Source organism: Electrona antarctica (assembly GCF_951216825.1).
Source record: "Electrona antarctica genome assembly, chromosome: 8".
NCBI classification, from domain to species: domain Eukaryota; kingdom Metazoa; phylum Chordata; class Actinopteri; order Myctophiformes; family Myctophidae; genus Electrona; species Electrona antarctica.
In genome coordinates this window covers 51,889,217-51,914,753 of record NC_136789.1, presented here as the reverse complement: position 1 = coordinate 51,914,753, position 25,537 = coordinate 51,889,217, and the positions used below count along the sequence as shown (strand labels likewise).

At 41.1% G+C, this 25,537-nt stretch overlaps 1 long non-coding RNA gene across 1 annotated transcript; it reads right to left on the bottom strand.

Annotated features, from left to right (window-relative positions):
* Positions 1-18,675: 18,675 nt before the first annotated feature.
* On the bottom strand, positions 18,676-21,141 carry LOC306928169. The gene is made up of 4 exons (XR_013790640.1): positions 21,039-21,141; positions 20,478-20,579; positions 18,939-19,031; positions 18,676-18,804 (listed from the first exon to the last, which is right to left on the bottom strand). It is a non-coding gene; the product is annotated as an uncharacterized lncRNA (long non-coding RNA).
* Between the last annotated feature and the right edge of the window lie 4,396 nt (positions 21,142-25,537).

Below are 25,537 nucleotides of genomic sequence, written 5' to 3'. Positions count from 1 at the left end.
TTAGTCTGTGCAGAAAAAATGAGCATGGTTGCTATGTTCACCCTGTTCACCCGGGTGTGATTTCATTACATCAGACATGATTTCATTACGTCAGACAGGCTATATAAGACCTTACACCACTCAGTTCACACGGGTGTGATTTTTTATTTTGTCACAGTTTCTTTTTCTTTCTTTTTCCTTCCAGAAACCAACACCACTGACCAGACCACACTACACACAGCCTGTTGTACCAGTTGAGCTAATACAAGCTCCAAACTTACCACTGGTAGATACAAAATCACACCTGTGTGAAGTGAGGGGCGCTTATCATCTTACAACATCAAAGAGGCTATGATTAGGTGATGTAATGATGTAAAACTGACAAAACAATCATTAAATTCTCTTTATTGTTAATGGTGTTTTCTAAAACAATCATTGAACTAAAAACAAACATTAAACCTGTATATAGGAGGGGCTAGCGCCCCTCAAAAATATATAGCAAAAATAGGTGTTTATATATGTAAGCAATTCAAAATGTGTCCAAATTAACTAACTCGAAGCTGGCGCTTTGACATGGGTGGTCAGATCAACATATGGAATGAATTCTGTACTATGGAGCGTGTCTTGAGTGTACAGGGTTTGATGAGGTCAGATCAACATACGGAATGTCAGAACAGGTCAGCTCCATATATGGAGATCTAAAGGTGGCAGCGGGAGCAGTGTCTTGAGTGTACAGGGTTTGATGAGGGCCTAGGTAGGGCCGGGCCTTAATTTCCGGGCCTGTTGAGAACTCTAGTTTTCGACGGCTGCCGGGCGGCTGCACTTATAACTTTGGGGCAGGCCCGTCTAGAGTTTAAATGGACAGGTATGAGTCAAAAGGGAGACATCGAAGAGGAAGGATGGATGAGGAAGGATCAACATATGGAATGTCAGAACAGGTTAGATCCATATATGGAGATCTATGGGAGTTGCTGGCCAATATTGATGACATCAGGGATCTCCATATATGGACATTCCCATATATGGGCTTAATATTGATGACATCAGGGATCTCCATCCCTGATGATGTCACGTGATGTCATGAGGCGTGACAGACCAACCGACCAACCAACTGACGGGAATGCACGTTTTCATAGTAAATGCGACTCTGCAGTCGCAATAAATGCTAATCATAGCACAAAGCCTATATATCTCTACCTAATAACACTATTGCTATTAATCATATCTTGCTATAAAGACTTTAATATTTCTCGGTTGTTGATCACCAGCAAATGAATTGTAAGGTTAGAGTAGACACTGATGCATCACTGCTCTGTGTGTCTGCAAACATATTTAATAATTCGCCTCATTTCATACTAATTCAGTGCATGGGGTCAGGGGGCCCCCAGGGGTTCTTGAGGGGGCCCCCAGGGGTTCTTGAAGGGGTCCCCAGGGGACCCTTGAGGAGGCCCCCAGGGGGTCCCCAGAAAAATGTGTCCCCGCACACTACTTTCTCATAGAATTCTCATAATAATGATCTTCCTCTTGGAGCTCAATGTTGTCACAATGCTCAGCCCCGGCCATGGACTGTCCTGACCCTAGACAGCACTGTTACTGTACATGAATCACATTATGAGTGACAGCTCACAAGCTCTGTACCAATATAAATACTCCTCCTCTCTGCACACGCACACGCACGCGCACGGCACACGCACGCGCACGGCACACGCACCCCTCCTCTCCTCTACCCAACTCTGTGGTGTAACATCTTTCCTTCTAGTTCCTCATTCTCATGAATATCATTCAACCACACTGTGTATATTCTGCTAATAATTCTAATAATGATAATGTAATTAAACGTGACTCACACGTCCATTTGGAAATCAGTTAGCTGTTCGTTGCAATGAGGAAGTCTTCGATCATTACAGTATTTTCTAATTTGATCAGTTTACTGCCTTTTCTGTCATTGTCCAGCTCCTGCACCGGGCCTGCCAAACTAATGGACGGTGGGCCTCCCTTTTAGAAGAAATAACTTTTTTTCCCCTTTTTTATTGCAACCGAATTGCTGGAAAATGACAATTAAGAGTTTACATAGTACATAGTCCTTAATGGTTATATCTGGTTTCAGTATTTATTTATGTTTATTTGTGATGTATTTTCTCTGTTATTACGGTTATTTTAGCAGTCAATTTGTATTGGGGGTGGGGAGGGGGGCGGGGCGGGGGTCGCAAGACATGGCCAAAGCATTTCCGGGGGTCCCCAGCCAAAAACATTGAGAACCACCATCACAAAAAACATGCAGTAATTCTGGTCTATACTGCTGGAGGGGAAAGGAACTGGTTGGAATAACATTTTCCTTCCCCGCGCTACGTCCAACCGGGGACCCCCCCCCTTCTCATGGGGGGGGGGGGGGTCTCATCCATTTAAGGAAACATGAGGTCAGTCGTTGCTCTCCCCAGGTTGGCAGAGGGAGTGTAGCGCAGAGGATTACATTAGACAATTGACACTGGGTGAAAAAATGGGTTACAATTTCAAGTAAAACAAAGAGAAGCAGGTTGCACAGCAGCATGTGAGTGTTTTTACTATAAAACACAGAAACGTGGTTCAGGTGGAAACGTTGTATCACCTACAGGTTTTAATTTGTGGTCCACAAGTAAAAAACACTTTTAGTGAGCAATGCTGCTGTACAGACAAACTAAAGCAAACGCACAAACTACCACATGCAAACACTCCCATCATGTACAACATACCAGCAAACAAATGCATTGATAAAATGACGTTTTCAGTACATAACTATCTCACAGATCCACTGGTTATACTCAGTACATGCTCTGTCGTTCCATCCTTTATTCCATATCTCAACACAGTCTTCTTCTCGAGACGGTCCGTTGTTAGGCTCATTGTTCTTCCAGAACCTGGAGAAAAATAGGACATTTTAAATGGTAAATGTTGCATTTATATGGCGCCTTTATCCAAGGCACTTTACATAGATTGTGCATTACACACTCACCCATTTACACACGCATTCACATAGAGGTGGCGGAGGAAACCATGCAAGGCACCAACTTGCACATCAGGAGCAATTAGGGGTTCAGGGTCTTGCTCAAGGACACTTCAACACTAACTCTTTTAATTCATTACAACATCTTTATAACGATTGCTATACTTGCTCATTTTTTCCTTCTACACCACATGGTTAATACCATTTAGAAACATGTAGCAAGGAGGAAATATGTGGAATGTTCTTAAAATGTTTGTTGAAATGAACAAGAGAAGAATGAAGGTAAAATGAAGATTAGTCTTACGTTGGTGTGGTCAGTGGTGTTCCATCAACCCACACAAATCTTCCTTCTGTCTCTCTGTCGGTCAAACCCAGCCACACTCTCTGGTGTAAACTCTCAACCAAGTCCTGAACAGAAAAGAAGCTGGTTACTGAAGTATATGCTGTACAATAGATTGGTGTCTCCATGGTTATACTGCATGTCCTATGGCCAACACACACACACACACACACACACACACACACACGCGCACGCGCACACACACACACACACGCACACAGAGTATACCTGTTTTTCTTTGCTGTTTATGACCATCAGGTCTGATTGGTTGTCTATACACCACTGTCTGCTCTCCTCCCAGGTTTTCTCCTCAGTAGAGATGTAGTAACAACCACAGGCAGATTTCTGCCATCCAGGTAATTCTAACAACAAATAAACATCAACACATGTTCTTTAATTTGCTCAGATTAATGACAAATAATGAACAACATGATGTAACATTGAAGAAAATCAGTGATGTCTCACTGACCACAGAGTCTCCTCTTCAGGTCATATCGCTCTTCAGTCAGATTGTTATATCTGGTCTGACAGTTGGCAATTCATCCAAACTGGTCTCAAACGTGACTTTCTGTTCAGTCAGGTGTTTGACCAGGTTGATGTCTGCAAGAAGAAGGATCAACAAACGGATTAGCTTATGTAAAACTAATACATCTTTATTTGACAAAAGACCCATATTTATGCGGCGTGAAATGCAGTCAACAGCATGCAGAGGTGGGGTCTCTGGGGAGTGGTGACAGTCAGACGTTCTGTATTCTACAGACTGGAGAAGAGTGGAGTACCCGTGGTGAAGTAGCATTTCATTACATTTAAGGGCAGTGCATTCATTGCATTTGGCAAAATTGTATTTTGCCAAATGCAATGAGAATGCTCATTAGAAGAATGTATCCTTGTCCCGCAGATGCAACAATCACAAACTACAGTACGGGCGGCACCTCAAACAGATGCCAAGGCAGATGTTATCTGGCACTGGTCCTATGAGAAGCATTTATCAATGTAAAGCCCAGTTCATATAAACCTAATTCACCATTTGTCAGACTTCTGATTGGTGCCTGACTGATTAACCAGCAGGGTCTTTCTGCCGAGAATCAACAAACGAGTTAGCTTTATATGTTAAATAGCAGATCTGCAAGCTTAACGTGTTGCATCACGATGCATTGTGAGTAGGGTAATTGATAAGCTTATCGATTGATTAACCGGTTAGTTGATAAGCGGTGTTTAATCTTTTTTGGTGAATCCTAATTTCCCACAATGTCTAACATAAAAATCTACACTTTGCCTGATATACAGAAATAATACAAAAGGCATATTATATTCCTTAATCAAGTAGTTATTTGACCATTTGCGATACAGGGCCAGGCAATGGGCATCTTTGTATGAGAAATGGAATCAAATGAAAAGTTCACTGTCTTGTCTGTCACAACACACGCAAAAGCAGAGAAGTTTAACCGACTAATTTCTTAACGGTGATTGATCGATTAACGGTGAAGTATTAACATCCCATATTGCACCCAATTGCACCGTGTCCGGTCCACAAAACACGCACAGGCGGGTAAAAGCACGGCCCTTTGCCTCCTTAGCCTGTCGGCTCCACACACCTCACACCAATCTGCCTGCCCCAAAATAGAGCCCAATGCATTTCAATAAACAGACATCAACACTATTTCTGACACAAATCTAACATATGTTATAACATAAAGATATGTTTATATGTTTATAGAATGACACTCACTGTTTATGACCAGGCCAATGATGCTAGCCGATAGGAGAAGACACATCAGCCCCAGGGCCAGACACACTGCAGCAGCTCGGTAGACATTCTTCTTTGACTCACCAGTGTCTTAAAAAAAACAATAACAATTTTCAAAGTGTATTCCTTCAAAGATTTCTTTTTTTTTTTTACATCAAGGCAGATCATATGAATTGTGTGGCTGCACATGTTCCATTACTAGGAACAGCCAATAATGTCATGATAATTACATGAACTCTATTCGGTTTGATTGATTTATATATCAGTCAGAATGATGCATTCCTTCAGTAAAATAAACCCCACTGTGTCTTCAGTGTGGGATTTATGAGGCTAACATTAACTGCAGCGCAAGTCTAGTGACTTTGCAAACACATACTGGCCCATACAGCACTTAATAAGATAATTTGTACACGACTAGGGCACTGTTGCTATCTGAATTCGAGTATAGCCACTTCTCTAGACACCACTAAACCACTAAACCACTGGCATAAGTGGCTAGGTTCCATCACAATAACCATTTTATTAATTCAATTTGTATATATTTTCATGTTTTTACCTCCATGCTGTGCTGTGTTCCTTTGTACCCTGGTCCCAGGGTTAGGACGAGTTAGTGTCTGATATATGTCGTTTGTCGGGCCTGGTCTGGTGTACACGTCCTCGGCCATTTCAGTTCTTCTTCAAACTACACTTGCATACTAATGGTCAGCGGAAGAAGTCACACAACAGACAGAATAGTAAAGTAATTTCCTGCCAGCCTCTTGTTTGGTAAATATGTTTAAAACAGCAAATGTCACAGGAAATGTCCACCTCTGTGCTGTGGTGTCTATTGTGCAAGTGCATTTCCTCAGCTACAGTGACATTTTACTGCATGTCTTGGTTCATGTTCTTACAGGTTGTATATGGCGTTTGTTTAGGCCTCATCGTAAAGATGGTAGATGTTGTTCCACTCTGGAGGGATGTCCATGAATGAAAGCTATACCCAGAACTAGTTCAGAAGCTTAGGGAGAGACGGGCGAGTGGTAGATCATTGTTGTCAGGATATGCAGGACCATGGTGGCAGACCCATCCACATCATGGCTGAGAATCTACTGACTCTGGTCTGATATTAATGACCATTTTCAGTCAATTTCAGCACAGTGTGATGTTGGTATAGATAACAAGTTAACACTAGAATACTCTGCAATAACTGTGAGATTAGACCACTGTTTCCCAAAGAGTGGGACTCGGGACCCATTTGTGGGCCACCAACACATTTGTATGGGTTAAAGGGGAACATGCAGTGAGTTTAGTTTCTCACAGGCAAATATCAACCACAATGACTAGACCCCCCCCCACACACACACACACACACACACACACACACACACACACACACACACACTTACACTTGTTTTAAAACTTTATTGACCATTAAATCTATATAAATTGGAAATTTGTCTTTGGCACACTGGCAATAAAACATTACATAAAATACACAGATGCATTAAAATACTATATAAAAAAATGCATTCACATAAACACAGCAACAGGGATCATGAACAGTGGGGATTAGGTGAACTATCTAAAGATTTTGATTATTTATTTATTCCCGTGTCCTGCACACAAAGGGCTCATTTTCGTCAGCGCTAAACCCCCTATCCCTAAACTTCTTTGCCTTTTTTTACTATTTTGCAAAACATTTTTGAATAGTTATAATGGCCAGTCTACAAGCTCACAACGTGTCAATGTAGATTGGCTAGTTGAACTATTCAAAAATGTTTTTCAAAATAGTAAAAAAGGCAAAGAAGTTTAGGGATAAGGGGTTTAGCGGTGACGAAAATGGATCCCAAAGTGCCCAACCCTCATGGGTTTATAAGACACCGTTTTACATTTGCATTTACAGCACGTTTACATTCATAACACATTGAATTACAGCCCAGAGTTATACAGAGTATTCTATCTCCATTCTTTCCACAATCATCTAACTCAAGGAAATCCCCACAGATAGAAGACATTTTGTTAAGAAATACTATATTTAGGTCAATAAAACTAAAAGTGGACCTCGTTTTCAATTTCCCCAAGTTCACAGAACAAGCAGTATCTCTCTTCTTCTGGAGTGCATTAAACCTGCCAGTCTCCAGTGCTAATATTGTTCCTGATCATATTTGTGCACAGAGAGATCATTGTCTTTTGTTTAAATTATACTTCACATAAGGGTCTACAGTGTATCTTTCCTTTATGAGACAGTACGTCCGCCACTTAGGTTTATACCATATATCAGGGGTTTTCAACTGACCACCACCCTGACTAAGAATCAACCTGGGGACCACCACTGTTGTGTTGGGTGGGGGGGGGGGGGGGGGGGGGGGGTATGAGCGTGGTGTGCGGGGGAATAGCTTGAAATTAATTATTGACTGTTAAGGGCTTCATTTAAGTTGTTCATTTGAGGTGAATTAAATCAAAGCCCTTAACAGTCATTATTTAACTGACGTGCTAGTGGTCCGGAGATCAAAGAAGATTGAGAACCACTGATCTCTTCCTTTGCCATGTTCTGTTCTCTTAACCTTCCCTACACTCATGCAGCAGATGATGGTGATTGCATGATTATATTGGCACGTTTGCTAATAATGGTGACTCAACCAGTCAATCCGCGGTAGGCCTGCACTTTCCCTTGAAATTCTAATTCCCTTTTCTGTAGAAGTTATTGATATCCGACTTCCCAGTAACTGACAACATTGATGTGTCATCACTCATCAATACTGTACAGTACACCACCAGGTCATTTAGTGCACCAACTAGTGGTCGATAAAAACACATCTTCAATTTCCTACATTACTAAACGCATGGCCGGGACCACATGCAATACCTTCATGGACCACCAGTTTGATGAGATTTAACCTGAATAGAGCCTCATATTTAATTGTTATTGTTGGATAAGATTTTGTCCACAATTCCATGCTTTATTAATGTGGTGCCATTAGGAGAGACAACAGGCTAGCGTTGATCAAAATGACATTCCTTCAACATTCTCTTATTGTGTAGACTTCTTGTAAATGAAGTAATGCAGATGTATAGCAATAATTTGAAAAATGAAGTAAAAAAGTTAAAAAGAAAAGAAGCAGGTTGCACCCATCCGGTTGGTCGCTGGTGCTGCTGGACACACAGTAACAGTTGAAACTAGAAAAAGTGCCCTTCTGGGCACAGGTCTCCACCAGGAGGATAGGACTGTGTGAGATGTTTGGCAAAATGTTTAGGAGTAATATAAACATGTTTGCCTTTGATGGCAATTGGATGATTTGAGGCATTTTGTTCCAAAAATGTGTTTTGCAAAAATCAACCTGTTGGTGGCGCTATAACAGGCCAATGTGAAAAGGGTGGGATATATTCCTCAGCCTAGTAAGAAATTGTGTGAAAGATTTCACGTAAATTGCATGCTGCGTTCATGATTTGAGGCTTTTGTTCAAAACGGGGCAATCTTGCAAACTGTGAAAGCCAATTATAGCCAATTAGGATGGAATATGAAATATCGGACAGATCCGAATTGAGCACATGACCATAGAGATGCTGTGTAACGATTTGTGAGATTTTTGGACAGAATCTGGAGGAGTAATATCAAAAAATGTGTTTTACAAAAGTCGGCCTCCTGGTGGCGCTATAAAAGGCAGATGCGGAAAATGCAGGTCAAAGGTTTGTCCTTGGCCTCTAGGGAGTGTGCATGCAACGTTTCACGCAGATCGGTGCAGTTTTAGGTAAAAAATGTGAAAAGCTGCCTCATGGTGGCGCTATAACAGGCCGTTCTGGAAAATGCGGGGCAGAGGTTCATCGTTGGCATCCAGGGAGTGTGTGTGCAAAGTTTGGCATCGACCGGGTTAACGGTGCCGGAGATTAGCTGTACACAGACGGACGGAAGGAAGGACGGACGGACGGACACACACACGGACGGAGTGCAAAACATACTCTCTCCCCATGCCTTCGGCCTGGTGGAGACAATGAATAAAAGTCTGCACAGCAGCATTGATCCTCCTATAAGTGTTTCTACTATAAAACACAGAAACGTGGTTCAGGTGCAAACGTTGTACCACCTACAGGTTTTAATTTGTGGTCCACAAGTAAAAAACACTTTTAGTGAGGAGTGCTGCTGTACAGACAAAGTGACAAACTAAAGCAAACACACAAACTACCACATGCTAACACTTTAACACAGGGGTTCTCAACCCGTGGGTCGCGACCCCTCGGGGGGTCGCCAAATTATTTTAGGGGGTCCCCAAATTATTTTCAAAAATATTTTCACGATTTTTCAAAAATAGCAGACCTACAAGCTCGTAGCGCGCCACTCGGTGGCGCGCTACGAGCTTGTAGATCTGCTATTTTTCAATAGCTAAATTATAACAATGCTTAAAACACCAAAAGGGGTTCCCGCCCAAAATGGTTTAAGGTTATTGTAGCAGTCAATTTATATTGGGGGTCGGGAGGGGGCGGGGCGGGGGTCCCGAGACATTGCCAAAGCATTTCCGGGGGTCCCCGGCCAAAAACGTTGAGAACCCCTGCTTTAACACACCTATTGTGTACAGTAGCTGTACCAACGCACCAGCTAACTAATACATTGATAAAATGATGGTTTCAGTAGATAACTATCTCACAGATCCACTGGTTATACTCAGTACATGATCTGTCGTTCCATCCTTTAGATTTAGAGGACAGATGTAGAAACTCAACACAGTCTTCTCCATCACCAGCCGGTCCGTTGTTATTAGGCTCATCCTTGATCCAGAACCTGGAGAAACATAGGAACATTTAAATGGTAAATGGTGCATTGCAGCATTTTTATAGTGCCTTTATCCAAGGCACTTTACATAGATGGTGCATTACATTCACAATTTTTCACATCATTCATACACACATTTTTGAGTGGTGTAAACCACTCCTACGACTGGCTTTGTTAGTTTACGTGTCTGTCTGTCTGTCTGTCTGTGCTCAAAAAATGAGCATGGTTGCTACTGTCACCAAGTTCACCCGGGTGTGATTTCATGTTAGTCTACGTGTCTGTTCGTACCAAAAAATGAGCATGGTGCATTGTGATTGGCCGGAATGAGACATTACGTCAGACCACAGCTGATCAGTCTATATAAGACCTTACACCACTCAGTTCACACGGGTGTGATTTTTTTTTTCCTTCTACACCACATCTCTTATTTTAAGCCCAGAAAAGGGACATCAAGTTTCATGTGGATGATGTGGTTAATACCATTTAGAAACATGTAGCGAGGAGGAAATGGTGTGAAGTGTAGAAGAATGAAGGTAAAATGAAGATTAGTCTTACGTTGGTGTGGTCAGTGGTGTTCCATCAACCCACACATATGTGCCTTCTGTCTCTCTGTCGGTCAAACCCAGCCACACTCTCTGGTGTAAACTCTCAACCAAGTCCTGAACAGAAAAGAAGCTGGTTACTGAAGTATATGCTGTACAATAGATTGGTGTCTCCATGGTTATACTGCATGTCCTATGGCCAACACACACGCACACGCGTGCGCTCGCGCACACACACACACACACACACGCACACGCACACAGAGAGCATACCTGTTTTTCTTTGCTGTTTATGACCATCAGGTCTGATTGGTTGTCTATACACCTCTGTCTGCTCTCCTCCCAGGTTTTCCACTCAGTAGAGATGTAGTAACAACCACGGCCAAATTTATGCCATCCAGGTAATTCTAACAACAAATAAACAGCAATCGACACTGTTCTTTAATTTGCTCAGATTAATGACAAATAATGAACAATAGGATGTAACATTGAAGAAAATCAGTCATGTCTCACTGACCACATCTCCTCTTCAGGACATTTAGCCTTTCAGTCATGTTGCTATATCTGGTGTGTAATTCATCCCAACTGGTCTGAAGCTTGTCTTTGTCTTGAGTCGCCTTGGTATATCTTGTCTGTAACTCATCCAACCTGGTCTCAAACGTGGCTTTCTGTTCAGTCAGGTTTTGTCTGGCCTGTAACAGTAACTGGTCTAGGTTGTTGTCTGCATGCGAGAAGGAGAATCGACAAACTGATTACCTTTACATATAAGCATTTCAGTCAGACAACTCTTAGAATGAACTTAGAATATATATTTATTGATATATGAAGCATAGATTGGCATCAGGGCTCAGTCTCTCTTCATTCCCTGTAACATTAACATTTTAGTTAAGTTATAAGCCAAATTGAATAACAGGGAATGAATAAGAACCCCATGCATGGGGGGGATCTAGAAACAGCCTGGGGAGGCGGTGGGATTTGCAAAAACGTCATGAGCAGCAGGTTAGCAGCAAGCAAGGCAGGGAGACGGCAGCAGCGGCGACGCACGTCCGCACAGCAGGAGAGAAGCCAGGAATGAGCAGGTAGGCAGAAGTATAAATAGCCGCTCTGATCAGGTAAAGAGTGCATGAGACTAGTCACCTGATCAGGTATAGGCGCGTTCACGAGTTGTCTGCCTGAAATAGCTGTGCAGGCTTCACATCATGTTCTGATAGAAAGTCTTCATTTGACAAGAGACCCATATTTTTGGGAAAGGGGCAAAGCGAGTAGCGACAGGACATGCGATCAACGGCGTGGCGGGTGGCCAGTGGTGACAGTATCTACAGACTGAAGACGGGTGGAGTACAGTGGCGAAGTAGCATTTCATTAAAGGGCGCAGCAAATTTGTATTTCTCTCATTAGCAAATTGATCCTTGTCCCGGAGGTGCAAAAATAGCAAACTACAGTACGGCACCTCAAACAGATGCCAAAGAAGATGTTGGGGACGGGAATATATTAATGCAGTTACTATATCTGGCGCTGGTTCTATGTGAAGTGTCCATCAATGTAAAGCCCAGTTCATAATAAACCCAATTCTTCACTGCCAAGTAAACTACATGAACAGACATCAGCAGAATTACTGCTCAGGGTCCACAGGGTGAACATCAGTTGAGATCACAGAGCAGATAACCAGCCTATAGGTTGACAGAAAATCCTGGTCCTTGTTGACACTAAATTAAAAACACCAAACAAACATGGCAGAAAACATGGCACTTGACCTCCAACTATTGTGATTTTGCTTGTCCACTCCACTGCACATCTCACGCACACCGGTCTGCCGCAAAACGTGGTCCAATGTATTTCAAGCAACAGAAATCAACACTAATAAATAACATGTAAAGATACGTTTATATTTTTATAGAATGACACTCACTGTGTAGGACCAGGCCAATGATGCCAGCCGATAGGAGAAGGCACATCAGCCCCAGACACACTGCAGCAGCTCTGTAGACATTCTTCTTTGACTCACCAGTGTCTTAAAAAAACAATAACAATTTTCAAAGTGTATTCCTTCAAAGATTTTTTTTTTTTTTTTTTTTACATCAAGGCAGATCATATGAATTGTGTGGCTGCACATATTCCATTACTAGGAACAGCCAATAATGTCATGATAATTACATGAACTCTATTCGGTTTGATTGATTTATATATCAGTCAGAATGATGCATTCCTTCAGTAAAATAAACCCCACTGTGCCTTCAGTGTGGGATTTATGAGGCTAACATTAACTGCAGCGCAAGTCTAGTGACTTTGCAAACACATACTGGCCCATACAGCACTTAATAAGATCATTTTTACACGACTAGGGCACTGTTGCTATCTGAATTCGAGTATAGCCACTTCTCTAGACACCACTAAACCACTAGTGGCTAGTGGCTAGGTTCCATCACAATAACCATTTTATTAATTCAATTTGTATATATTTTCATGTTTTTACCTCCATGCTGTGCTGTGTTCCTTTGTACCCTGGTCCCAGGGTTAGGACGATTTAGTGTCTGATATATGTCGTTTGTCGGGCCTGGTCTGGCGTACACGTCCTCAGCCATTTCAGTTCTTCTTCAAACTACACTCACATACTAATCAGCGGAAGAAGTCACACAACAGACAGAATAGTAAAGTATTTTCCTGCCAGCCTCTTGTTTGGTAAATACGTTTAAAGCAGGAAATGTCACAGGAAATGTCCACCTCTGTGCTGTGGTGTCTATTGTGCAAGTGCATTTCCTCAGCTACAGTGACATTTTACTGCATGTCTTGGTTCATGTTCTTACAGGTTGTATATGGCGTTTAGGCCTCATCGTAAAGATGGTAGATGTTGTTCCACTCTGGAGGGATGTCCATGAATGAAAGCTATACCCAGAACTAGTTCAGAAGCTTAGGGAGAGGCGGGTGAGTGGTAGATCATTGTTCAACTTTTGTGATACAGTTTGGTCAGGATATGCAGGGCCATGGTGGCAGACCATCCACATCATGGCTGAGAATCTACTGACTCTGGTCTGATATTAATGACCATTTTCAGTCAATTTCAGCACAGTGTGATGTTGGTATAGATAACAAGTTAACAACTCACTAGAATACTCAGCAATAACTGTGAGATTAGACCACTGTTTCCCAAAGAGTGGGACTCGGGACCCATTTGTGGGCCACCAACACATTTGTATGGGTTAAAGGGGAACATGCAGTGAGTTTAGTTTCTCACAGGCAAATATCAACCACAATGACTAGACCCCCCCCCCCCACACACACACACACACACACACACACACACACACACACACACACACACACACACACACACACACACACACACACACACACACACACACACACACACTTACACTTGTTTTAAAACTTTATTGACCATTAAATCTATATAAATTGGAAATTTGTCTTTGGCACACTGGCAATAAAACATTACATAAAATACACAGATGCATTAAAATACTATATAAAATATAGTATACCATAAAATACTATAAAATACTAAAAAAAAAAATCACATAAACACAGCAACATTGATCATGAACATTGGGGATTAGGTGAACTATCTAAAGATTTTGATTATTTATTTATTTCCGTGTCCTGCACACATGAAGGGCTCATTTTCGTCACCGCTAAACCCCTTATCCCTAAACTTCTTTGCCTTTTTTATTTTTTTACTATTTTGCAAAACATTTTTGAATAGTTATAATGGCCAGTCTACAAGCTCACAACGTGTCAATGTAGATTGGCCATTTGAACTATTCAAAAATGTTTTTCAAAATAGTAAAAAAGGCAAAGAAGTTTAGGGATAAGGGGTTTAGCGGTGACGAAAATGGAGCGTGAAATGAAGTGCCCAACCCTCATGGGTTTATAAGACACCGTTTTACATTTGCATTTACAGCACGTTTACATTCATAACACATTGAATTACAGCCCAGAGTTATACAGAGTATTCTATCTCCATTCTTTCCACAATCATCTAACTCAAGGAAATCCCCACAGATAGAAGACATTTTGTTAAGACATACTATATAAAACAAAAAGTGGACCTCGTTTTCAATTCCCCCAAGTTCACAGAACAAGCAGTATCTCTCTTCTTCTGGAGTGCATTAAACCTGCCAGTCTCCAGTGCTAATATTGTTCCTGATCATATTTGTGCACAGAGAGATCATTGTCTTTTGTTTAAATTATACTTCACATAAGGGTCTACAGTGTATCTTTCCTTTATGAGACAGTACGTCCGCCACTTAGGTTTATACCATATATCAGGGGTTTTCAACTGATTATGAACCAGGGACCGACATAAATACTCCTCCTCTCTCTCTCACGCACACGCACGCACGCGCACGCACGCACACGCACATACACACACACACACACACCACCATCTCCTCTGCTAGGCTGTCGTGCACACCTTTTTTTGTATGAAGAAGTGAGTTTAGTTTTTCACGGGTAAATATCAACCCCAATGTCTAGAGTCTATTCATTGTTCAAGATTCAAGGTTGTACTTTATTGTTACATCTTGTACATAAGAGACAATGCAGCAGTACTGTATATAGATAGCATAACATTCAAACAACAAAAACACAGCAAGCACAGCAAACAAAGGGATAAATTAGTAATTATCAGTTCGTTCATGTATCTGATTGTTCGGGGAAATAAATGTTTTTTGTCTGTTTCCAGTGGCTTTGAGACTGCGAAAACAGCCATGCGTTTGGGATGGCTTTTGGGTCTTTTTATAATTCCACAAGCTTTGCTGACACAACAAGCAGCCAGTCAGAATGCTCTCTGTGGTGCCTCTGTAGAAAGCTTTTAGGACTTTGGGGCCCATGCCAGCTTTCTTGAGTCTTGACCGCAGCTATAGAAGCCCCCCCCCCCCCCCCCACACACACACACACTTTGGATTTTGATTGATTATTTATTTATTTCCGTGTCCTGCACACAAAGGGCCCTATCTTGCGCCACCCCTTATTTTCAAAACGTAAACTTATTTTCAATTTTCACGATCTACATCGACACGCTGTGAGCTTGTAGATCGGCTATTTTACAATGTTTAAAAATAGTCAAAAAAGGCAAATAAGTTTAGGGATGGCAGAGGGAGTGTATACTAGTGCCCAGGATTACACTACTAGACAATTGACGCTGGGTGAAGAAAAAAAAAGAAGTGGGTTGCACACATCCGGTTGGTCTGGACACACGGTAACAGTTCAAACTAGAAAAAGTGCCCTTCCGGGCACAGGTCTCCACCAGGAGGATAGGAGTGTGTGTGATGTTTGGCAAAATGTTTAGGAGGATGTCTTTTGTTATTTGTTTTTGCAACAATTTTCTTCATTTTGTTGAGGAAATGCAGAGCCAGATCACTCATAGCATCTCTGAGGATAGAATTCTGGATGAGCAGGACATGTGCAGCATTTTGTACAAAACGGGCCACTCCTGAAAACTTTGGAAGGCAATCTTAGCCAATCAGTGTACAATTTGAGAAATCCAACAGACTCGTCTTGATCACATGACTACAGAGATCATGTGTACCGATTGCCATTTCTTCATACGCCTTTGATGGCAATTGGATGATTTGAGGCATTTTGTTCCAAAAATGTGTTTTGCAAAAATCAACCTGTTGGTGGCACTATAACAGGCCAATGTGAAAAGGGTGGGATATATTCCTCAGCCTAGTAAGAAAATGTGTGAAAGATTTCACGTAAATTGCATGCTGCGTTCATGATTTGAGGCTATTGTTCAAAACGGGGCAATCTTGCAAACTGTGAAAGCCAATTATAGCCAATTAGGATGGAATATGAAATATCAGACAGATCCGACTTGAGCACATGACCATAGAGATACTGTGTAACGATTTGTGAGATTTTTGGACAGAATCTGGAGGAGTAATATCAAAAAATGTGTTTTACAAAAGTCGGCCTCCTGGTGGCGCTATAAAAGGCAGATGCGGAAAATGCAGGTCAAAGGTTTGTCCTTGGCCTCTAGGGAGTGTGCATGCAACGTTTCACGCAGATCGGTGCAGTTTTAGGTAAAAAATGTGAAAAGCTGCCTCATGGTGGTGCTATAACAGGCCGTTCTGGAAAATGTGGGGCAGAGGTTCATCGTTGGCATCCAGGGAGTGTGTGTGCAAAGTTTGGCATCGACCGGGTTAACGGTGCCGGAGATTAGCTGTACACAGACGGACGGAAGGAAGGACGGACGGACGGACACACACACACACACACACACGGACGGAGTGCAAAACATACTCTCTCCCCATGCCTTCGGCCTGGTGGAGACAATGAATACAATTCTGCACAGCAGCATTGCTGTGTGTTTTGACTTTAAAACACAGAAACGTAAAAAACACTTTTTGTTAGCAATGCTGCTGTGCAGACAAACTAAAGCAAACGCACAAACTGTCATATTCAAACACTCCCATCATGTACAGTAGCTGTACCAACGCACCAGCTAACTAATACACTGATAAAATGATGGTTTCAGTAGATAACTATCTCACAGATCCACTGGTTAAGGTCAGTGCACGATATGTCGTTCCATCCTCTATGATCGTCCCAATTTGAAATCTCAACGCAGTCTTCGCCCTCAGGAGCCTTGCCTGCGTTATTTGGCTCAGCGGTGTCCCAGTACCTGGAGAAAGATTACAACTTTATAATGATAGGTTTTTGTCATAGGCAGGTTTCATTACCTCATATGATATTCCACATATTGATTTGATACAAATTACAGTAACTGGACAGTGAACCCTGACCTTCAGTGACACCATTAAGGAACGGGAACACCTTTTTGTGTTTTTACCTTTCGTGACGGGAACCCATTTTTGGGATGTTGTTTTTTCAGAAAACTTAGGTCAGGATTTAGAAGGTGTTTTTAGAAACGGCCTCAGGTGTAAATGGGTTATCCACTAGTGTATACATGTGTGTAGTTGATCAGGGTAACTCAGGGCGTTGCTCCTTTTTGAGGGGCGCTAGCCCCTCCAATTATACATGTTTTTTGAAATGACATCATATGTGACCACATTTGACTGAGAGACTGCCATCGCGCAAAATCCAGCTTTTCACCAGAGGAGAAAAACCTTTTTTTTCTTTTTTCTTTTTTTCAAAAATGAGTTAATAGCACAGGCAGACTCTTCACATACTAGAGCAGGGTTCCCCAATTAATTTTCCTCGAGGGCCATATTTTGACTAGGGTACCAGGCTGGGGGCCGAGTCCGCACGCGTGAGGTCGAGGTCTCGCCCCCATTTGAAAAGGATGCCCAGTTTGACATTCATAGGCTACTGACCCCCATTTAATGCCATTTATATCTGGGACCCCCCCAAAAAAATAAAATAAAAAAAATAGTTTTTTTTTTTTTTAATTCTTCCGCGGGCCGCAAGGGGGCGCTCCGCGGGCCGCAAATGGCCCGCGGGCCGCCTATTGGGGAACCCTGTACTAGAGCATGTCTGAAATAAGTGTCAGCGCTGAAATCGACATGTAAATATGAAATAAATGCTTAAACATGTAGCTAGGTGTAATGTTAGAGACCACAGAAGTGAACCTTTCAAGCCTGTTTTCTCAACTTGCTGTTTTCTGCAAGACATTACTCTATAAGCCATATCTCCAAAACTGGTGGGTCAAACTGAACAACCAATATGTCAATTTGAAGCTAAGATTCCCTGCTTTCAAATGATATGAAAAAACGAAAATTCAAAAAAGTCCAATGGCAGTCTCTCGATCAAATTTAGTCACATATGGTAGCCACGTCTATGGACTTTTTATTTTGTTTAGAGCACTTTTGGCAGTTCTCTGCAATCGTGTGTCAGCCACAGTGGGCGACCCGTGTGATTTGTTTTCCATCTACACCAAGTATTTTCGGTCAAGCCCAAACAAGAGACACTAGGGTTCAAATAGCATTCAGCAAAATGTATAGCAAAGAGGAAATAATGTGAAATGTTCTTAAAATGAACAAAGTCTTACATTGTTGTGGCCAGTGGTGTTCCATCCACCCACACAAATCTTCCTTCTGTCTCTCTGTCGGTCAAACCCATCCACACGTAACTCTGGTTTAAACCTTTAACAAAGTCCTGAACAGAATTAAGCAGCCCCGTTACTGAAGTATAAACTGTACAATAGATTGGTGTCTCCATACAGTATATTGTTATACTGAAGCATGATGCCACACACACCGCACGAACATGCTCACACACACACACACACACACACACACACACACACGCACGCACGCACGCACGCACGCACGCGCACACACACACACACACACACACACACACACAGACAGACACAGACACACACACACACACACCGAACACCGAACTATACCTGTTTTTCTTTGCTGTTTATGACCATCAGGTCTGATTGGTTGTCTTTACACCACTGTCTGCTCTCCTCCCAGGTTTTCTTCTCAGACTCAGTAGAGATGTAGTAACAACCACAGCCAAATTTCTGCCACCCAGGTAATTCTAACAACAAATAAACATCGACACCGTTTTTATTTTATTTTACGGAAAGAAAATAATACTAAAATTAACAGATTAATGACAAATAATAAACCATAGGAAGTAACAATGAAGATAAAAGGTGATGTCTCACTGACCACAGAGTCTCCTCTTCAGGACTGTGTGTAACTCATCCAACCTGGTCTCAAACGTGACTTTCTGTTCAGTCAGGTGTTTGACCAGGTTGATGTCTGCAAGAAGAAGGATCAACAAACTGATTAGCTTATGTAAAACTAATACATCTTTATTTGACAAAAGACCCATATTTATGGGAGCAAGCCAAAGCGGCGTGAAATGCAGTCAACAGCATGCAGAGGTGGGGTCTCTGGGGAGTGGTGACAGTCAGACGTTCTGTATTCTACAGACTGGAGAAGAGTGGAGTACCCGTGGTGAAGTAGCATTTCATTACATTTAAAGGGGCATTCCACTCATTTTCAACTTTTTACTATGTCATTAATATACCTTAGAGCTGTTGTGTGGAAATAATAAAAAAGTCCCCCGATTCTGTGTTTCCTAGAACTAGAGGTCATTAACATGGTGAAATACATCTTGATGATGTCATCAAGATGCGTTTCACCATGTTAATGATTTTTTTCATACTTAACAGTTCTAGGAAACACAGAATGGGGGGACTTTTTTATTGTTTCCACACAACAGCTCTAAGGTATATTAATGACATAGTAAAATGTTGAAAATGAGTGGAATGCCCCTTTAAGGGCAGTGCATTCATTGCATTTGGCAAAATTGTATTTAGTCTCATTAGAAGAATGTATCCTTGTCCCGCAGATGCAACAATCACAAACTACAGTACGGGCGGCACCTCAAACAGATGCCAAGGCAGATGTTATCTGGCACTGGTCCTATGAGAAGCATTTATCAATGTAAAGCCCAGTTCATATAAACCTAATTCACCATTTGTCAGACTTCTGATTGGTGCCTGACTGATTAACCAGCAGGGTCTTTCTGCCGAGAATCAACAAACGAGTTAGCTTTATATGTTAAATAGCAGATCTGCAAGCTTAACGTGTTGCATCACGATGCATTGTGAGTAGGGATGGGAATCATCGATTAAGGCATTAATAGTTAATTGATAAGCTTATCGATTGATTAACCGGTTAGTTGATAAGCGGTGTTTAATCTTTTTTGGTGAATCCTAATTTCCCACAATGTCTAACATAAGAATCTACACTTTGCCTGATATACAGAAATAATACAAAAGGCATATTATATTCCTTAATCAAATAGTTATTTGACCATTTGCGATACAGGGCCAGGCAATGGGCATCTTTGTATGAGAAATGGAATCAAATGAAAAGTTCACTGTCTTGTCTGTCACAACACACGCAAGAGCAAAGTTTAACCGACTAATTTCTTAACGGTGATTGATCGATGAACTATTAACATCCCATATTGCACCCAATTGCACCGCGTCCGGTCCACAAAACACGCACAGGCGGGTAAAAGCACGGCCCTTTGCCTCCTTAGCCTGTCAGCTCCACACACCTCACACCAATCTGCCTGCCCCAAAATAGAGCCCAATGCATTTCAATAAACAGACATCAACACTATTTCTGACACAAATCTAACATATGTTATAACATAAAGATATGTTTATATGTTTATAGAATGACACTCACTGTTTATGACCAGGCCAATGATGCTAGCCGATAGGAGAAGACACATCAGCCCCAGACACACTGCAGCAGCTCTGTAGACATTCTTCTTTGACTCACCAGTGTCTTAAAAAACACAACAACAATTTTCAAAGTGTATTCCTTCAAAGATTATTATTATTTTTTTTACATCAAGGCAGATCATATGAATTGTGTGTGCACATGTTCCATTACTAGGAACAGCCAATAATGTCATGATAATTACATGAACTCTATTCGGTTTGATTGATTTATATATCAGTCAGAATGATGCATTCCTTCAGTAAAATAAACACCCACTGTGTCTTCAGTGTGGGATTTATGAGGCTAACATTAACTGCAGCGCAAGTCTAGTGACTTTGCAAACACATACTGGCCCATACAGCACTTAATAAGATCATTTTTACACGACTAGGGCACTGTTGCTATCTGAATTCGAGTATAGCCACTTCTCTAGACACCACTAAACCACTAGTGGCTAGTGGCTAGGTTCCATCACAATAACCATTTTATTAATTCAATTTGTATATATTTTCATGTTTTTACCTCCATGCTGTGCTGTGTTCCTTTGTACCCTGGTCCCAGGGTTAGGATGAGTTAGGGTCTGATATATGTCGTTTGTCGGGCCTGGTCTGGTGTACACGTCCTCAGCCATTTCAGTTCTTCTTCAAACTACACTTGCATACTAATGGTCAGCGGAAGAAGTCACACAACAGACAGAATAGTAAAGTAATTTCCTGCCAGCCTCTTGTTTGGTAAATATGTATAAAACAGCAAATGTCACAGGAAATGTCCACCTCTGTGCTGTGGTGTCTATTGTGCAAGTGCATTTCCTCAGCTACAGTGACATTTTACTGCATGTCTTGGTTCATGTTCTTACAGGTTGTATATGGCGTTTAGGCCTCATCGTAAAGATGGTAGATGTTGTTCCACTCTGGAGGGATGTCCATGAATGAAAGCTATACCCAGAACTAGTTCAGAAGCTTAGGGAGAGGCGGGCGAGTGGTAGATCATTGTTGTCAGGATATGCAGGGCCATGGTGGCAGACCATCCACATCATGGCTGAGAATCTACTGACTCTGGTCTGATATTAATGACCATTTTCAGTCAATTTCAAAGTTAACAACTCACTAGAATACTCTGCAATAACTGTGAGATTAGACCACTGTTTCCCAATGAGTGGGACTCGGGACCCATTTGTGGGCCACCAACACATTTGTATGGGTTAAAGGGGAACATGCAGTAATCCTAGTCTCTAAACGGCCTCCCCCGGCATTCCGGCAAACAGCATCACTTCTCCTCTGCTAGGTTGTGCACACCTTCTATTGTATGAAGAAGTGAGTTTAGTTTCTCACAGGCAAATATCAACCACAATGACTAGACCCCCCCCCCCCCCCCCCCCCCCCCCCCACACACACACACACACACACACACACACTTACACTTGTTTTAAAACTTTATTGACGATTAAATCTATATAAATTGGAAATTTGTCTTTGGCACACTGGCAATAAAACATTACATAAAATACACAGATGCATTAAAATACTATATAAAAAAAAATGCATTCACATAAACACAGCAACAGTGATCATGAACAGTGGGGATTAGGTGAACTATCTAAAGATTTTGATTATTTATTTATTTCCGTGTCCTGCACACATGAAGGGCTCATTTTCGTCACCGCTAAACCCCTTATCCCTAAACTTCTTTGCCTTTTTTTTTTTTACTATTTTGCAAAACATTTTTGAATAGTTATAATGGCCAGTCTACAAGCTCACAACGTGTCAATGTAGATTGGCTAGTTGAACTATTCAAAAATGTTTTTCAAAATAGTAAAAAAGGCAATGAAGTTTAGGGATAAGGGGTTTAGCGGTGACGAAAATGGAGCCCAAAGTGCCCAACCCTCATGGGTTTATAAGACACCGTTTTACATTTGCATTTACAGCACGTTTACATTCATAACACATTGAATTACAGCCCAGAGTTTTACAGAGTATTCTATCTCCATTCTTTCCACAATCATCTAACTCAAGGAAATCCCCACAGATAGAAGACATTTTGTTAAGAAATACTATATTTAGGTCAATAAAACAAAAAGTGGACCTCGTTTTCAATTTCCCCAAGTTCACAGAACAAGCAGTATCTCTCTTCTTCTGGAGTGCATTAAACCTGCCAGTCTCCAGTGCTAATATTGTTCCTGATCATATTTGTGCACAGAGAGATCATTGTCTTTTGTTTAAATTATACTTCACATAAGGGTCTACAGTGTATCTTTCCTTTATGAGACAGTACGTCCGCCACTTAGGTTTATACCATATATCAGGGGTTTTCAACTGATTATGAACCAGGGACCACCACCCTGACTAAGAATCAACCTGGGGACCACCACTGTTGTGTTGGGTCAACTTGGGTGGGGGGGGTATGAGCGTGGTGTGCGGGGGAATAGCTTGAAATTAATTATTGACTGTTAAGGGCTTCATTTAAGTTGTTAATTTGAGGTGAATTAAATCAAGCCCCTTAACAGTCATTATTTAACTGACGTGCTAGTGGTCCGGAGATCAAAGAAGATTGAGAACCACTGATCTCTTCCTTTGCCATGTTCTGTTCTCTTAACCTTCCCTACACTCATGCAGCAGATGATGGTGATTGCATGATTATATTGGCACGTTTGCTAATAATGGTGACTCAACCAGTCAATCCGCGGTAGGCCTGCACTTTCCCTTGAAATTCTAATTCCCTTTTCTGTAGAAGTTATTGATATCCGACTTCCCAGTAACTGACAACATTGATGTGTCATCACTCATCAATCAACTAGTGGTCGATAAAAACACATCTTCAATTTCCTACATTACTAAACGCATGGTCGGGGACCACATGCAATAGAGCCTCATATTTATTTGTTATTGTTGGATAAGATTTTGTCCACAATTCCATGCTTTATTAATGTGGTGCCATTAGGAGAGATAACAGGCTAGCGTTGATCAAAATGACAATCCTTCAACATTCTCTTATTGTGTAGACTTCTTGTAAATTAAGTAATGCAGATGTATAGCAATAATTTGAAAAATGAAGTAAAAAAGTTAAAAAGAAAAGAAAAGAAGCAGGTTGCACCCATCCGGTTGGTCGCTGGTGCTGCTGGACACACAGTAACAGTTGAAATGAATAAAAGTCTGCACAGCAGCATTGATCCTCATAAGTGTTTCTACTATAAAACACAAACGTGGTACAGTTGCAAACGTTGTACCACCTACAGGTTTTAATTTGTGGTCCACAAGTAAAAAACACTTTTAGTGAGGAGTGCTGCTGTACAGACAAAGTGACACACTAAAGCAAACACACAAACTACCACATGCTTCAAGTTCAAGTTTATTGGTCATTTAAAAATAAACACACCTTATACAATGTATTCAGGGTATATATTTTTTTGTTGACCAAAAGGGAGTGTTTGGCAGAAGCCTCAGCTTATAATGCCAGCCCTTTTAATATTCAATAACTACTATAACGGATGAAAAATACCAACAAAAAACAAAAACAAGACAAAAACAAAACAAGCATAACAAAACAAAAACAAGACAAAAACAAAAACAAAACATACAAACAAAAAAACGAAAAAACGAAAAAGGACAAAGAGAAAATAAATAATAATAATAATAGTAAAAAATAATGATAATAATAATAATAATAATAATAATAATTATTATTATTATTATAACTATAATAATAATAATAATAATAATAATACATAATAATAAATGCTAACACTTTAACACACCTATTGTGTACAGTAGCTGTACCAACGCACCAGCTAACTAATACATTGATAAAATGATGGTTTCAGTAGATAACTATCTCACAGATCCACTGGTTATACTCAGTACATGATCTGTCGTTCCATCCTTTAGATTTAGAGGACAGATGTAGAAACTCAACACAGTCTTCTCCATCACCAGCCGGTCCGTTGTTATTAGGCTCATCCTTGTTCCAGAACCTGGAGAAAAATAGGAACATTTAAATGGTAAATGGTGCATTGCAGCATTTTTATAGTGCCTTTATCCAAGGCACTTTACATAGATGGTGCATTACATTCACAATTTTTCACATCATTCATACACAATTTTATTTTCCTTCTACACCACATCTCCTATTTTAAGCCCAAGTTTCATGTGGTTAATACCATTTAGAAACATGTAGCGAGGAAGAAATGGTGTGAAGTGTAGAAGAATGAAGGTAAAATGAAGATTAGTCTTACCTTGGTGTGGTCAGTGGTGTTCCATCAACCCACACATATGTGCCTTCTGTCTCTCTGTCGGTCAAACCCAGCCACACTCTCTGGTGTAAACTCTCAACCAAGTCCTGAACAGAAAAGAAGCTGGTTACTGAAGTATATGCTGTACAATAGATTGGTGTCTCCATGGTTATACTGCATGTCCTATGGCCAACACACACACACACGCGCACGCACACACACACACACACACACGCACACAGAGTATACCTGTTTTTCTTTGCTGTTTATGACCATCAGGTCTGATTGGTTGTCTATACACCACTGTCTGCTCTCCTCCCAGGTTTTCCTCTCAGTAGAGATGTAGTAACAACCACAGCCAAATTTATGCCATCCAGGTAATTCTAACAACAAATAAACAGCGATCGACACTGTTCTTTAATTTGCTCAGATTAATGACAAATAATGAACAATAGGATGTAACATTGAAGAAATTCAGTTATGTCTCACTGACCACATCTCCTCTTCAGGACATTTAGCCTTTCAGTCATGTTGCTATATCTGGTGTGTAATTCATCCCAACTGGTCTGAAGCTTGTCTTTGTCTTGAGTCGCCTTGGTATATCTTGTCTGTAACTCATCCAACCTGGTCTCAAACGTGGCTTTCTGTTCAGTCAGGTTTTGTCTGGCCTGTAACAGTAACTGGTCTAGGTTGTTGTCTGCATGCGAGAAGGAGAATCGACAAACTGATTACCTTTACATATAAGCATTTCAGTCAGACAACTCTTAGAATGAACTTAGAATATATATTTATTGAT